Source organism: Mus musculus, chromosome 6 (genome assembly GCF_000001635.26).
Source record: "Mus musculus strain C57BL/6J chromosome 6, GRCm38.p6 C57BL/6J".
NCBI lineage: Eukaryota > Metazoa > Chordata > Mammalia > Rodentia > Muridae > Mus > Mus musculus.
Window position 1 is genome coordinate 105365907 of NC_000072.6, and position 14089 is coordinate 105379995.

Sequence of the window (14089 nt, forward strand, 5' to 3'; positions counted from 1 at the left end):
ACACATGCTCTACTATGTTCATAGCAGCCTTATTTATAATAGCCAGAAGCTGGAAAGAACCCAGATGCCCCTCAACAGAGGAATGGATACAGAAAATGTTGTACATCTACACAATGGAGTACTACTCAGCTATTAAAAAGAATGAATTTATGAAATTCCTAGCCAAATGGATGGACCTGGAGGGCATCATCCTGAGTGAGGTAACCCAATCACAAAGGAACTCACACAATATGTACTCACTGATAAGTGGATATTAGCCCAGAAACTTAGGATACTTAAGATATAAGATACAATTTGCTAAATGCATGAAACTCAAGAAGAACGAAGACCAAAGTGTGGACACTTTGCCCCTTCTTAGAATTGGGAACAAAACAACTATGGAAGGAGTTACAGAGACAAAATTTGGAGCTGTGATGGAAGGATGGACCATCTTGTGATTGCCATATCCAGGGATCCATCCCATAATTAGTCTCTAAAAGATTGACACCATTGCATACACTAGTAAGATTTTGCTGAAAGGACCCATATATAGCTGTCTCTAGTGAGACTATGCCGGGGCCTTTCAAACACAAAAGTGGATGCTCACCGTCAGCTATTGGATGGATCACAGGGCCCCTAATGGAGAAGCTAGAGAAATTACCCAAGGATCTAAAGGGAACTGCAACCCTATAGGTGGAACAACAATATGAACTAATCAGTACTCTTGTCTCAAGCTGCATATGTTTCAAAAGATGGCCTAGTTGGCCATCACTGGAAAAAGAGGCCCACTGGACTTGCAAACTTTATATGCCCCAGTACAGGGGAACGCCAGGGCCAAAAATTGGGAGTGGGTAGGTAGAGGAGTAGGTGTGGGTGGGTATGGGGGACTTTTGGGATAGCATTGGGAAATGTAAATGAGCTAAATACCTAATTAAAAAAAAACTTGCAAAAAAAAAAAAAGAAAGTACTTGCCTTTTTGAATCTCCATTATATGACAAAATGAACAATCTATGCTATTATAAAAATGTGGGAATAAAAATTCTTTTTGTCGGGGCTGGAGAGATGGCTCAGCTGTTAAGAGCACTCACTACTCCTCCAGGTATCCTGAGTTCAATTACCAGCAACTACATGGTGGTTCACAACTATCCGTAATGGGATCCGATGACCATTTCCAGTGCGTGTGGAGACAGCTACAGTGTACTCCTATACATAGAGTAAATAAATAATTCTTACAAAAACTCCTCTCTGTGACTGAATAGCATTCTATTATATGCATGGTCCACATTTTCTATGTCTCCTTTCCTGTCTATGGACATACAGGCTATATGTATTTCCTAACTGTTTTTAAAAGTACTAAAGTTAACCTGCTACAATTGATTTTTCTTAAATTTTGGACAGCATTTATTTTAGAATTACAACCAGGAGTGAGACTACAGCTTCATGTACTATTATAGTCTTTGAACTTTCAGGACCCTCTGTGCTTTTTTCCTTAATGGGTTTATATACATTACCACTCAAAATTCTAATGTATTGCTTTCTCCTGTCCTTGAGGATAGCTGCTCCTTTCATGAATCTTTGGTTAAAGAGCAGTTTTCCCTGAGGTGACATGATTTCTCATTGTGGTTTTTATTGACATGTCTCTTTTCTCAGCATAGTGTTATTGAACTTTTTTTTTTAATTTTCAACTGCACAATGCCGTCATATATGCCTTCTCTGAATGATTTCAAGCATCTGATTTAAATTTCCATTTATTTATTGTTTACTGGAGTTTGAGCCCAGCATCTTGTGTGTACCAAGCAAATGCCCTACAATGAGAGGGATTCAGATCCCAAACAGATGGCTTGCAGAAGAATTATACAGATCAAATAAGTTTGTGAAAACATGCATGACACCAAGAGAACATCAATACAAGCTTCTCAGTGACAATAGATGTCTTATATGGAAATCTAAGTGTATAGAAGGCTAGGTATGGACAGAGGAAGGAGCAAGAAGGTAACCTGCTGCATTTTCTGAGAAATGTTGGTGTAATTTTAGGTCTTTAAATAAAAATTCTACTTAAAATATATGTTTAACAATAGTTGTCACTGAAGAAATAAAAATTAAGAATAAAATATCATATCAAAGCTATTACATTGGTTAAATTTTAAAACCAGATTAATCATTAATCATTTCTAACAGGATATAAAAGTACTATAGCCGATTTACAAGATGCTTTCATGGTTTCTAACAGTGTTAAAAAATGTCTTACCATGTAATTCAGTGATAGCACCCTTAGTGTCTTCCAGGCTGATACAAAAACACATGAATGCAAAATCATAGCAAGTAGTATTTCGAGTTTTATTTATAATCACACCAAAAGAGAATCAGACTTTTTGTCCATCAGTAGAATAATGGATAAGCAAACTCTGTATTGGGGATATTAAATTGGTAGCATCCTTGCTTATCATACAAGAAACCATAGGGCCAATCCCTGGGTTGACATAGACTGGATGTCGTGAGAACATGTCTATAATCCTAGTGCTCAAGAATGAACAGACAGGAGTATCTGACATTTATTGTCATTTTTGGTTCCATAGCAAGTTTGAAGTCAGTCTAGAATTCTTAAGACTATAAAGGAGATGATGGAAGATAAGAAAAGAAGACAAGAAGCAAGCAAGCAAATTATCAAAGAAGGAAGGAATGTTGTCATAATTACATAATAGTGTGAACTATCAAATAATGAAAATGCAATGATACATTGTGTTCAAAACATCATTTACATACTATTTCATTCAATGTATATGAAATTGTAAGAAAGGCGAAAAGTGTGTGTGTGTGTGTGTGGGTGGGTGTGGGTGGGTGGGTGTTAGAACCATGAGTAGTCACCATGGTTTTGAGTAGAGAAATTTTGGAGTAAGTTAGATATAGGAGAATTTAAGATCACATAATCAATTGTACATAGTACAATAAAGGTAGATTCCAGCCATATTTCATTTGTGAAAATTAATAGAGCTTTAAAGCAGAAAGTGTAAAACCTAAGGAAAAACAATTCTACTTAGGTACTTAGAGGACTCGGGGATTAATGAAGTCTGTACCACAATTTCTAAATTTGTTTATTTAAATTGTATTGACTGAACTATCTACAAAGTATTGGGGGGGGTCTGACTTGAGTCTTAACTATAAATAATAGGTATTTTATGATTATAAAAGAAAACAAATTGTGCATCAGCAACCTACTCTATAAAAGTAGCTCTCATGACTACAGGCTGGCAGTCAATCCATCACATATGTGTAGTGGAAGAGAATAATCAAGTTCACAGAGATGAACTTTCCTCAGTGGATGTTTTCAAACTAGATGAGAGTCCAAGACATTGAGATATATTTTTATTTAACATTGGTGCAGATAGAATATGTAGATGTAGATAAATTAAATAGTTGATAGATTAGATAGATTATATAGAGAGATAGAGAGATAGACAGATGACAGACAGATATTATCCTGGCAAACAGGAGATAGACAAATGAATGACTTGAACCACATACACTGGTACATTTCCACAGCATTCCAGCTGAAAAGGTCTCAGTGCTCAGATTTATCTTTGAAGAGATAATAAGGTTGTTTGATGAAATTTCTGATTCTAAAGATAAAAGAAGGTGCATGCCACCAGAACTTAAACCATTTGTGTAGAAATACAAAGTGAAGAAGTGCTAAAAGGTTCCAATTCCTGAACCCACACAAGAAAGCAAACTTCTCAAAGGACAAGTCATACCTTAGCAATTTACCCAAATAGAGCAAGTAGTAGAGTATGATTTCATAACCCAAAGTGCAAATTAAATTCCCGAAAGTTCACACATAATAAAAGGAATGGTGAAGAAGAGACAAGTCTATCCAGAAGAATTCCATGTCGCACATGTACCAGTCTTGAGGATGTGGTGCACCCCTTTCATCTGCTATGCACAGCCTGAGTTCAGTGCGTCCCAAAGTTCAATATGGAAATGAAGAGACTAGCTTTACAGATGAAAGTTCCAGGTTATAGTGAAGCTGACCATCAATTATGATGTCATGTTGATAGAACATGTGTCACACCTGTGTGGTAACGTGTTAGGCTGAAGAGAGTTCTCTGTCTGGCTGAAATCCTTCCGCATAACCTCAGTCCCAAGGTAAGCATAAGAAAATCACAACAATTCCCAGTTTTATTCTATTAATATGTAAGGTTATTTATTACAAGTACTCCGCAGAACTGTCCAATTCTTTAGAGAAAGATTGTATAAATAGTTCCACCCAAGGGATGCTTGTAATTTGGCATGAGTTCTGGGACAAAGAAATATCAGATCAAACATGAAGGAAATGTATCAATTTTGATTCATTAGATATGGCAATTACACTATATTAATGTAATAAGGAGACCAGAATGATTAATGGTGAGAGAAAGAATGTCAGGCACACCGCGACAGGTCTGATGCAGATCTTAGAAGGTAGCTGGTGTGAGATGTATAGGAATGTTCTGAAATTCCTTTCAGTATTCCTTTCAGTGCACATCTATTCTAAAATTGAACGCTCGTCGAGAAAGAAGACTCTCTGTTCCACTTACTGCATGGTGTCAATCATGTTACTTTCAACTCATCAAATATCATTTTCCTGCTTTATAAAGTGGGAGAATTCCAAACCTGTTGTGAGGATTATCTATAAATTTCCTATTGCAGTGCCTGGTGTATACCAGATGTTAACAAATAATGACAGCACCCCACCACCATGCATAATTCACTTCTAAAGGCATGTTTCATGTTCTTTGAAATACTGTTCTTTTAAATATTGTTCTTTTAAATATTCTTGACTAAAATCCATTTTCTCAGCAAGAATATTTTAAAATGGTAACATAATTTGAAGAGTTCTTAGAGGGAGACTTCTTTAGTCTCACAATAGCATTAAATATAACCAATACCTTCTATGAGAACTTCTATATTAAAAGATGCTTTTATAATTAAGTGATGATTTATAAAATTAGATCATCAACATTAGGCCTATGACCCTTATATAGAAACTGGGAAAAAAAACCTCACACAATTTAGAAACTTGTTTCGATTTGACTGTAGGTGAAAAAGTTAAGAGGGGATTACCTGAAGAAACAGTTTTAGAGGCAGTTTTAATACAAGATATGCAAATGTACTATTTTAAGTATCACCTAAAAAATTTTCTGGCAAAAAGCCATAGAATACTATTTCACTGAAAGGAGCAGTAAGATGATATATCTAAATAATAGAATACTTTAATTAGCTTGAAATAGTTTGAACTGCCTAAGGTAATTCTGCCTTATAAGTCCATGCCAATGCAGAAATAATTTCAGTTTTATTTTAAAATAACCACTAAATTTGCATGAAGAAATACATGGTTTAACTTGCGTTTTTATTTAAATATTAACTTTTCCTAACATCTGTATTATCTAATTATAGCCACTTGAAAATGTATATGTAGTATTATAAATATGGACATGTAGTGGGAAAGGGGAAAAATGTTTACAAAGTAATTAGCATGTCATATCTATGAATATCCTCAACTTTGAACAGCAGGGGGTATGTAGCACATAAATTTCTTCACAAGAAATACATTCGAGGGTTATTTTATCCTCATACTCATTTTATCACTGAATATATTATGCTCTAAGTAAGGTTGCAACTCAATAAACTTATTCCTTAAATACTTCCTGTTAAACCACAAAGTTTCCTTCCCTATGCTAGATGCCAGACTCATATTGCTAATTAGCCATGGCATGGTTCCCTCTATTAGGAAATGCCAGGTGACTTCATTACCTGTTACTGACCACCACGATCAGTGTAACCTTCCAGTTTAATGGCATTAGTGACTCAATCCTGTTACCTGAAGAGGAACCTGTATCAAAAGGTTTGGACATGTCAAAGGACTCCTCTAAAGAGTATATAATGAATGGATAACTCTACTCCAGAAAAAAAAGTCTATAACATACCTCTCTCGCTACTACCTCAGTGCAGGTTGAAATAAAAGAGAATAATTTAAATTTCTCTTTTTTTTCTCACCATTCCAACACATACCAAATAAGCTTTCTTACATATTTAGCTGCATGGTCTATATTTTCTAATATTTTCTTCAATATTTCTTTTCTGATTTGAAGACTAACTCATTTTGTAGAATGTTTGATTTATTATTTTCAAAGGACCAACTTAGTTTACAAAAATCAGACAAAGACAAATTTACGTAAACTGTCACCATCCCCATCAACATTGCAATAAGGGAGAATAAATGTATTTATTTATAGGAACATGTTTTAACATAATATTGGAAGATCTCATTATTCACTTCTAATCATATTTAAATTGTACCAAATCTTTGAGTTCTGAAATATATTTTTCTAAACAATAGGCTTATATTTGGTCAAGAGTTAGACATAATAAATGAATGCCTGTGTTCACAAAAGGGTTTAAAGATATTGACAGGGTGTGGGCATTTTAATCAGCTGTTTAGCCTGTCCATTATTCAAAATAACTGGTTTGATTCCTTTCATTTTTATTATGCCAGTCAAGTCAGTCATAATGGTTGAGATATTCCTGGTGTGCAGCAAGAAATGGTGTCATTCTCTTCACAAGTGCATGGTAAACTATTGAAAATAGGATCCATGGCCTTTCACTACAGCAGTACAGGTCCAAACAAGAGGAGTGGTTTGAAAGTCAAAGCACAGCCAAGCACAAAATGTGTTTTGATTTTTAAGTGCAAGACCCAAATATGTTTTTAGCTTGTCTCTAAACCTCTTTCAGAGTTTGATGCCTAAAACCTTCTCCTATGCCCACCCCCCCCCCAGCCCCATGGGATCATACTGAAGAATGTTTTGACATCTTAGTCATTTCCATAACAACAGATTACAGAAACAAGACAAGCAGTCAAACAAGGAAAATGGTTCAATTATAGAAACTGTTCAGGATCACCATGAAAAGAGAAAGATGAACCTGTGCTCTGCCCAAGAAGAGGATAACAGCCAAGTGTATTGGCTGATGAGAATCCCTTGAACAGATAATTGCCGAGACTTCTAAATATAATCTTACCATGCTTTCTAGAAAAAAAAATGTTTTCCCTTGTGTCCTGGTAAATTTTAACCTTTTGTTGGCATCCACTTTCGGCCATGTCATTCACTTATGGTTCCTGCTAACTTGTCAGTTGAGATGTGAAAATTCAGTTATCAGTATTGATGTGTCCATGACACTCAGAAGAAAAAATGCCACTGTGTGCTCATGGTCATCAGCCTCATAACAAACACCATTTCCTGGAGAAAGGTGCTACTAAAATTTGAATATAATGAAAATATTAGCATGCATACATTTTTTACAGAATTGGTTTTAAAACAGGTTACCCATGATGTCTGAGTGTGGTAATCAACAACTAAGGGTCACTCATATTAAGAAGATAGGAAAGTCACAGAACAAGAATAAAATGATGTTTATAAAACTGACTTGTCAACTGTACTGTGAATAACAATATACCCTTTTGAGCCTTAATTACTCAATGATAAAATGAAAATCATGATTCCAAGAATGGAGTTACATTTCAAGCTAATATTTGAAAAGCATCGGATTCTCATTTTGGGTAATCTTAACTACCAGTGTATCAACAATGAATGAAGACTTGGGAGAGCTCATGCAGGGCCATCTCTCAGGAGCCATTGTGAAGTAGATTATATACTCTGAGGAATAATAAGTGTGATACTGAGCCCTAAGTGCCTGGTACCATAGTAGGTAGTTCATAGATAACTCCTCTTTTGCTGTGATAATTATTAGCAATATTTACAATGGCTAAGTAGTCATAATGTTCCTTATCTGACAAAGCAGATTTTTTTTCTCTTGTATACATAGGGGATATGACTAAGCTGGGTCAAGATTGTCACCCTAGGTCCAAGGAATATGACTTCTTTTGAAGATAGGAAAATTGATCCAGCTATGTATCAGATTTTTCCCAGTTACATTTCCAATGTAGTCATCCTGGTTTATCAAGATCCATTGGGTTGAAATAATTTCAGCAATGAAGGGAGATCTATCAGATGATTGAACACATGTCTTGTTGGGTTGTGGCTCAATTACTGACATCCAGATCAGGGCAACATGCTGTTTCTTCATGTAGAATATTCATATCAAATCGTAGTGATTATATTCTCATTTCCAAAAGCCAATGTCTTAATCTGGAAATAAAGTAATATATAGCGAATTTTGATAACCCAGACACAGAGTCTTATACTGTATCTCTGTAGGGTGTGGAATTGACATTTCAGACTTGGATAGATTATAATTTACAGAGATCCACCTGCTCTTTCTGCTGAATGCTAGCAATAAAGGCTTATGCTAACATACCCAGCTAAAGAAGACACTACTATAAGTAATTTTATACTTATTGTTAACATGACAATCTAAGTACTCAAACATAAAGCACATGTTAGGATATTACACAAAAGAAAAATAACACATGCTCCACTATGTTCATAGCAGCCTTATTTATAATAGCCAGAAGCTGGAAAGAACCCAGATGCCCCTCAACAGAGGAATGGATGCAGAAAATGTGGTACATCTACACAATGGAGTACTACTCAGCTATTAAAAAGAATGAATTTATGAAATTCTTAGCCAAATGGATGGACCTGGAGGGCATCATCCTGAGTGAGGTAACCCATTCACAAAGGAACTCACACAATATGTACTCACTGATAAGTGGATATTAGCCCAAAGCCTAGGATACCCAAGATATAAGATACAATTTCCTAAACACATGAAACTCAAGAAAAATGAAGACTGAAGTGTGGACACTATGCCCCTCCTTAGAAGTGGGAACAAAACACCCTTGGAAGGAGTTACAGAGACAAAGTTTGGAGCTGAGATGAAAGGATGGACAATGTAGAAACTGCCATATCCAGGGATCCACCCCATAATCAGCATCCAAATGCTGACACCATTGCATACACTAGCAAGATTTTATCGAAAGGACCCAGATGTAGCTGTCTCTTGTGAGACTATGCCGGGGCCTAGCAAACACAGAAGTGGATGCTCACAGTCAGCTAATGGATGGATCACAGGGCTCCAAATGGAGGAGCTAGAGAAATTACCCAAGGAGCTAAAGGGATCTGCAACCCTATAGGCGGAAGAACATAATGAACTAACCAGTATCCCGGAGCTCTTGACTCTAGGTGCATATGTATCAAAAGATGGCCTAGTCGGCCACCACTGGAAAGAGAGGCCCATTGGACACGCAAACTTTATATGCCCCAGTACAGGGGAACGCCAGGGCCAAAAAGCGGGAGTGGTTGGGTAGGGGAGTGGGGGTGGGTGGGTATGGGGGACTTTTGGTATAGCATTGGAAATGTAAATGAGCTAAATACCTAATAAAAATGGAAAAAGAAAAAGAAAAAAAATGTGGAAATGTGGAGAGAGGGGGTTTTAACATATGGAAATGGGGTGAGAATCAAACATGGCAAGTCAAGAACTTAGCAAAAAAGCAAAACTAAGCACAAGGGCTAGAGAGATGGTCTGGTAGTTAAGAGTACTGGCTGCGTTTTCAGATGACTTGAGTTCAGTTCCAGCATCTGTGTTGAATGGCTCACAACTGCTTGAAACAATAGCTCCAGGTGAATGGATGCTATCTTTTTTGTGCCCGCAGACACTCACAAGCACATGTGTACATACATATACACTACAACACATAATTTCTAAATGATAAAATAAAATTTAAAAAGGAAAAACAAATGTGAGCATGAGAACTTCTGCAAAAAAAAAGAAGCAGAAAAAAAAAGAGCCGAGTTAAAGTGAGCAGCAAACTAGATCTGACTCAAGAATGGATAAAAGTAGTGGATGCTTGGTAAATGAAGCAATAAATAATTAACCAGAAGAGCAGGTGAATTGGGCATGTATACGAAGAACGAATGATAAAACTGAAAAAAATAGAACGTCTGCCTGACCTGTTTCCACTCCCTTTGGGCATGAGGAAGTCTTCCTTTATCCTCTCTATCTGACAAGTAGGTTAAGGGATTGGACACCATAAAAAATGTAAGGAGGTTCATTGTTCACTTGAGTGAGACTCTGCCATACAGTGTTGGTGGGAAGCAATGAGAACTTTCTTCTCCAATTATCATTATTCTCCCTATGTGAAAAGCTTTCTTCCGTCTTGCCTGGAGCCTGTACTGATGGAGTTTCCAACAGTGTCAAACAGCACGGCATAATTCCATTACTCCTGCAACTATCCTTCCGTATTTATCCCTGCTGCTGTTTGTGATCTCAGAAAGGTAGTTTGAATACAGATGAAGCTACATGATATGAATATAAGTTTCCCTTGTTTTCTATTGTCTGGCTAAATTAAATTCTAGACGGAGAAACAAGACATCCTTTGAAAGTGTTGCATTCACACATAGATTTGCTCTGACTATAATGCTGTCCGGTATATGATGCTCACACATACATATAAACTATTAATTATCCCATGCTGGCTTAAATCTCTAGTTCACTAGGATAATCTGATGAGATAAAATATATGAGAATTTTGAAAACTATAAAATTCTTCAGCACTGAATTTGACAGAGGCCCCGGGTCTCCCTACTACTTCTTAGGTTTAGACACAGATTAAGAATATAAAATATGGCATGAAAATTCCAGAAGAGAAGAAATGTTCATTTCTTACCAAGAATTTTTATAGATGAATAGAAATTTATGGCTTTCTCAGGTTCCAACAAATAATTATGTCTCAAAATGTGCTTGTAATTCTTAATATGTCAAAAGCTTTACTGACTGATAATGCGAACCCCTGTTAATTTCCTTGTATCATGGGGAATAGGAACCTCATATGAGGCACCAAAACACCAAATTAATGACATTACCAGCAAATGGCCATTATAGCAGGACTGAGCATTGTAAGTTTTTTAATAATTCAAATTCATGTTAAACACCGCTTGATTCATCTCACAATTAACAACCACTATTCCACTCACACTTTAACACAGTTTATTTTACCTCTGAGTATTTCATAGAACTTTGTGGAGTTTCAAGAACCTTCTACCTTCTAAACCCTCCTATTTTAAGGAAAAACGTCAGGACGATGTGAATTCAATTCCCTATATTTTATTTGATATTACCAAGAAACTGACTTCATAGAATCACATGAATCTTGTTACTTTTTATTACAATGAAAGAAAATTTATTTTTGTAATATCTCTTGAGTATATTTTCTTAAAAAATCAAATAGAAATCATTCTATTTTAGTCTATTTCATCATGTGAGTTTGTTTTCATTCAATTGACTATTTATAATATTTTCCAAAGAAGGTCTCTAAGTTTTTATCCTAAAGTTTAAAATTGGAGATTTTCATTTTGAAAAGAACAAACCAGATAGAAGAATGAATAAGTCTCTAATTGTTAAACTACAAAGTATATGATGTGGTTAACCTGCCTATTTAGATGGAAAGTTATTATAAATAAACATATTTTAATGATTTCATGGTATTGTTTTGCATCAATTTGCATGCTTATAAAATATATTCTGAAAAAATAGAAATATTTAAATAGATATAAATGTGCATTTGAAGTCATTTATTAATATATGGAAAATAATTCTAGTACTATAACTATTATCAAGAGAAAGTATTTATATATGAAATATACCAATTATCCTATATAATCTGATATACAATTAAAATAATTATTGACATAAAACTATTTTCAAGAAAGAAGTGGTCAAAATGAATGACATAAGATTTATAGCACCAGACATTTTTCATGATCTCAGAAAAATCTAAAATTATATTGTAATATAGAAAGTACATATACATAAAATTAGAAAATTCTCTACAACATAAATCACAATTTGGCCAATTAGTCATTGGTATCTCTTACAGAGTCCAAGTATAAAACATTACATATCAATTATAATGTCCTTTGTTTATTCCTATAGGTTGACGTGATGGACTGTTTTCTTAATTAGACAATGTCTATTTATGTATCTTGTTTCATTTGTGATTTTGGAGCCAGATTTACATTGTTTCTCCTCAATTTGTTTTCCTACAATGGTGCTGTCCTGATAATTTCAGTGATTAATATTTTACTTTCTGACATGTTAGTCCCAGTTTCTAGAATTGTGTCTGAATTATTGTACAGTTTACTCTCCTGTCTCTACATCTTTTACCTTTTTATTCATTATTTCCAGCTTTTCTGTGTCACTCTGCTAATCATAATTATTTTTAGTTCCTTGTCTCCTATTCAAAGATCAGATTGATTAGTAGAAATATTTTTATGATTTATGTAATTGACTTACATAATCATATTTTTCAGACTTTTCATGGAGAGAATTATTTTTTAATATTTTTTTCTGTGCTAGAGTCTGAACCCATACCCTTATAATGTGAAGTACACCACACCACACTGTGGCTAAACTACGAACCCAGCTGTAGTTTTGTTTGTTTGTTTGCCAAATACAATATATAGGTAAAAATGCAGAGGCTCCATGGGTTATCATATGGCAATTCATATTGCAGCTTTCATCAAATAACGTGAATAATGAATGTAGTACTCGCTGTAGAGCTACACTGTAATGTTTGTGAGACTTGGTCAGTCATAGAGGTGTCTCTGCCCCTTTGGGCAGGGCACAGCTTTGGCTAGTAAGTAGCTTAGCTGTGTCTATGATCCTTTGGTTCCAAGAAGCTTTAAGTACAGTTTTAACTTCTTAAAACTTTTGGCTTTCAATTATGTAAGCACTGCATTTGTGGAAAATCTCTGCCCTCTATAGGAATTTTCTATATTTCCTACATAGGATTTTTCTGGAGCTCCAGACTCCTAGGACTCACTGATGTCTTTTTAAAAAATCTTTTATTTATTTATTTATTTATTTATTTATTCGTTTATTTATTTATTTATTTAAAATTCCAGATTTTATTCCCCTCTTGGTTCACCTTCCAACTGTTCTACATCCCATACCCTGCCAGACTTCCCCACTCCCTGTCTCCATGAGGATGCCCCTACTCCCAAGCACCCACCCCACCAGACCTCTAAACTCCCTGGGACCTCCACTTTCTTTAGGATTAGGTGCATCTTCTCTGAATAAACCAGACACCATATTTAGATATCTTCATAATATTTTATGGACCATAAAGATATTTATCCCCTTGAATAAGTAGGATCTTATTTCTAAACCTAAGTTATATTCCATAGCATGACTAACTTTGAAAAAGCGAGAGTAATTTCCAAGGTAGGCTTAACCAAATATTAAATCTTATATTAAAACACAGCACAAACACGTGTGCACGCGCGCACACACACACACACACACACACACACACACACACAATCTCACTCACTACTGATCACAGAACCTTACTTTGGAGGCAAGCCCTCTGCATGACTTTGAAAAGCACAGATATTCATTGGCCTGCTAATGGAGATGAAACCTCTAGTCATGGAGATTATCACAGCTAGAGACACACATTTTATTATTAAAAAATTATTTTATGTATTTACATTTAAAATTTGTCCTCCCCTACGAGTCCTCCCTCCCAGAGTTCTTCACTCCACACCACCTCCTTCAACTCTGAAGGGTGCCCAAACTCATGCATCCCCCTCCCCTAGGGCATCAAGCCTCTACAGGATTAGACAAATTCTATTCCACTGAGGCCAGACAAGGCAGTCTCTGCTACATATATACAAAAGGCCCTGGGCCAGCCTATAGATGCTCTTTGGTTGGTGGCTCAGTCTCTGGGAAGTCCCAGGGCTCCAGGTTAGTTGACACTGTTGGTCTTCCAATGGGGTTGCCATCCCCTTCAGCCCCTTCAGTCCTTCCCCTAACTCTGCTATAGTGGTCCCCATCCTTAACTATCTTCATCTGTCTCCGTCTGGGTAGAGCCCCTCAGAGGATAGTCATGCTAGGCTCCTGTCTACAGTCACAACATTGCATCAGTAATAATGTCAGAAATTGGTTGCCACCCCTGGAATGGATCCCAAGTTGGGCCAGTCAATGGTCTGTCATTCCTTCAATCTCTGCTCCTTTTTTGTCCCTGCACTTCTTTTAGACAGGAGCAATGCTAGGTCAAAAAAATTTGAAGATGATTTGGTATCCCCATCCCTCCAGGAGTGCTGTCTGACTACTGGAG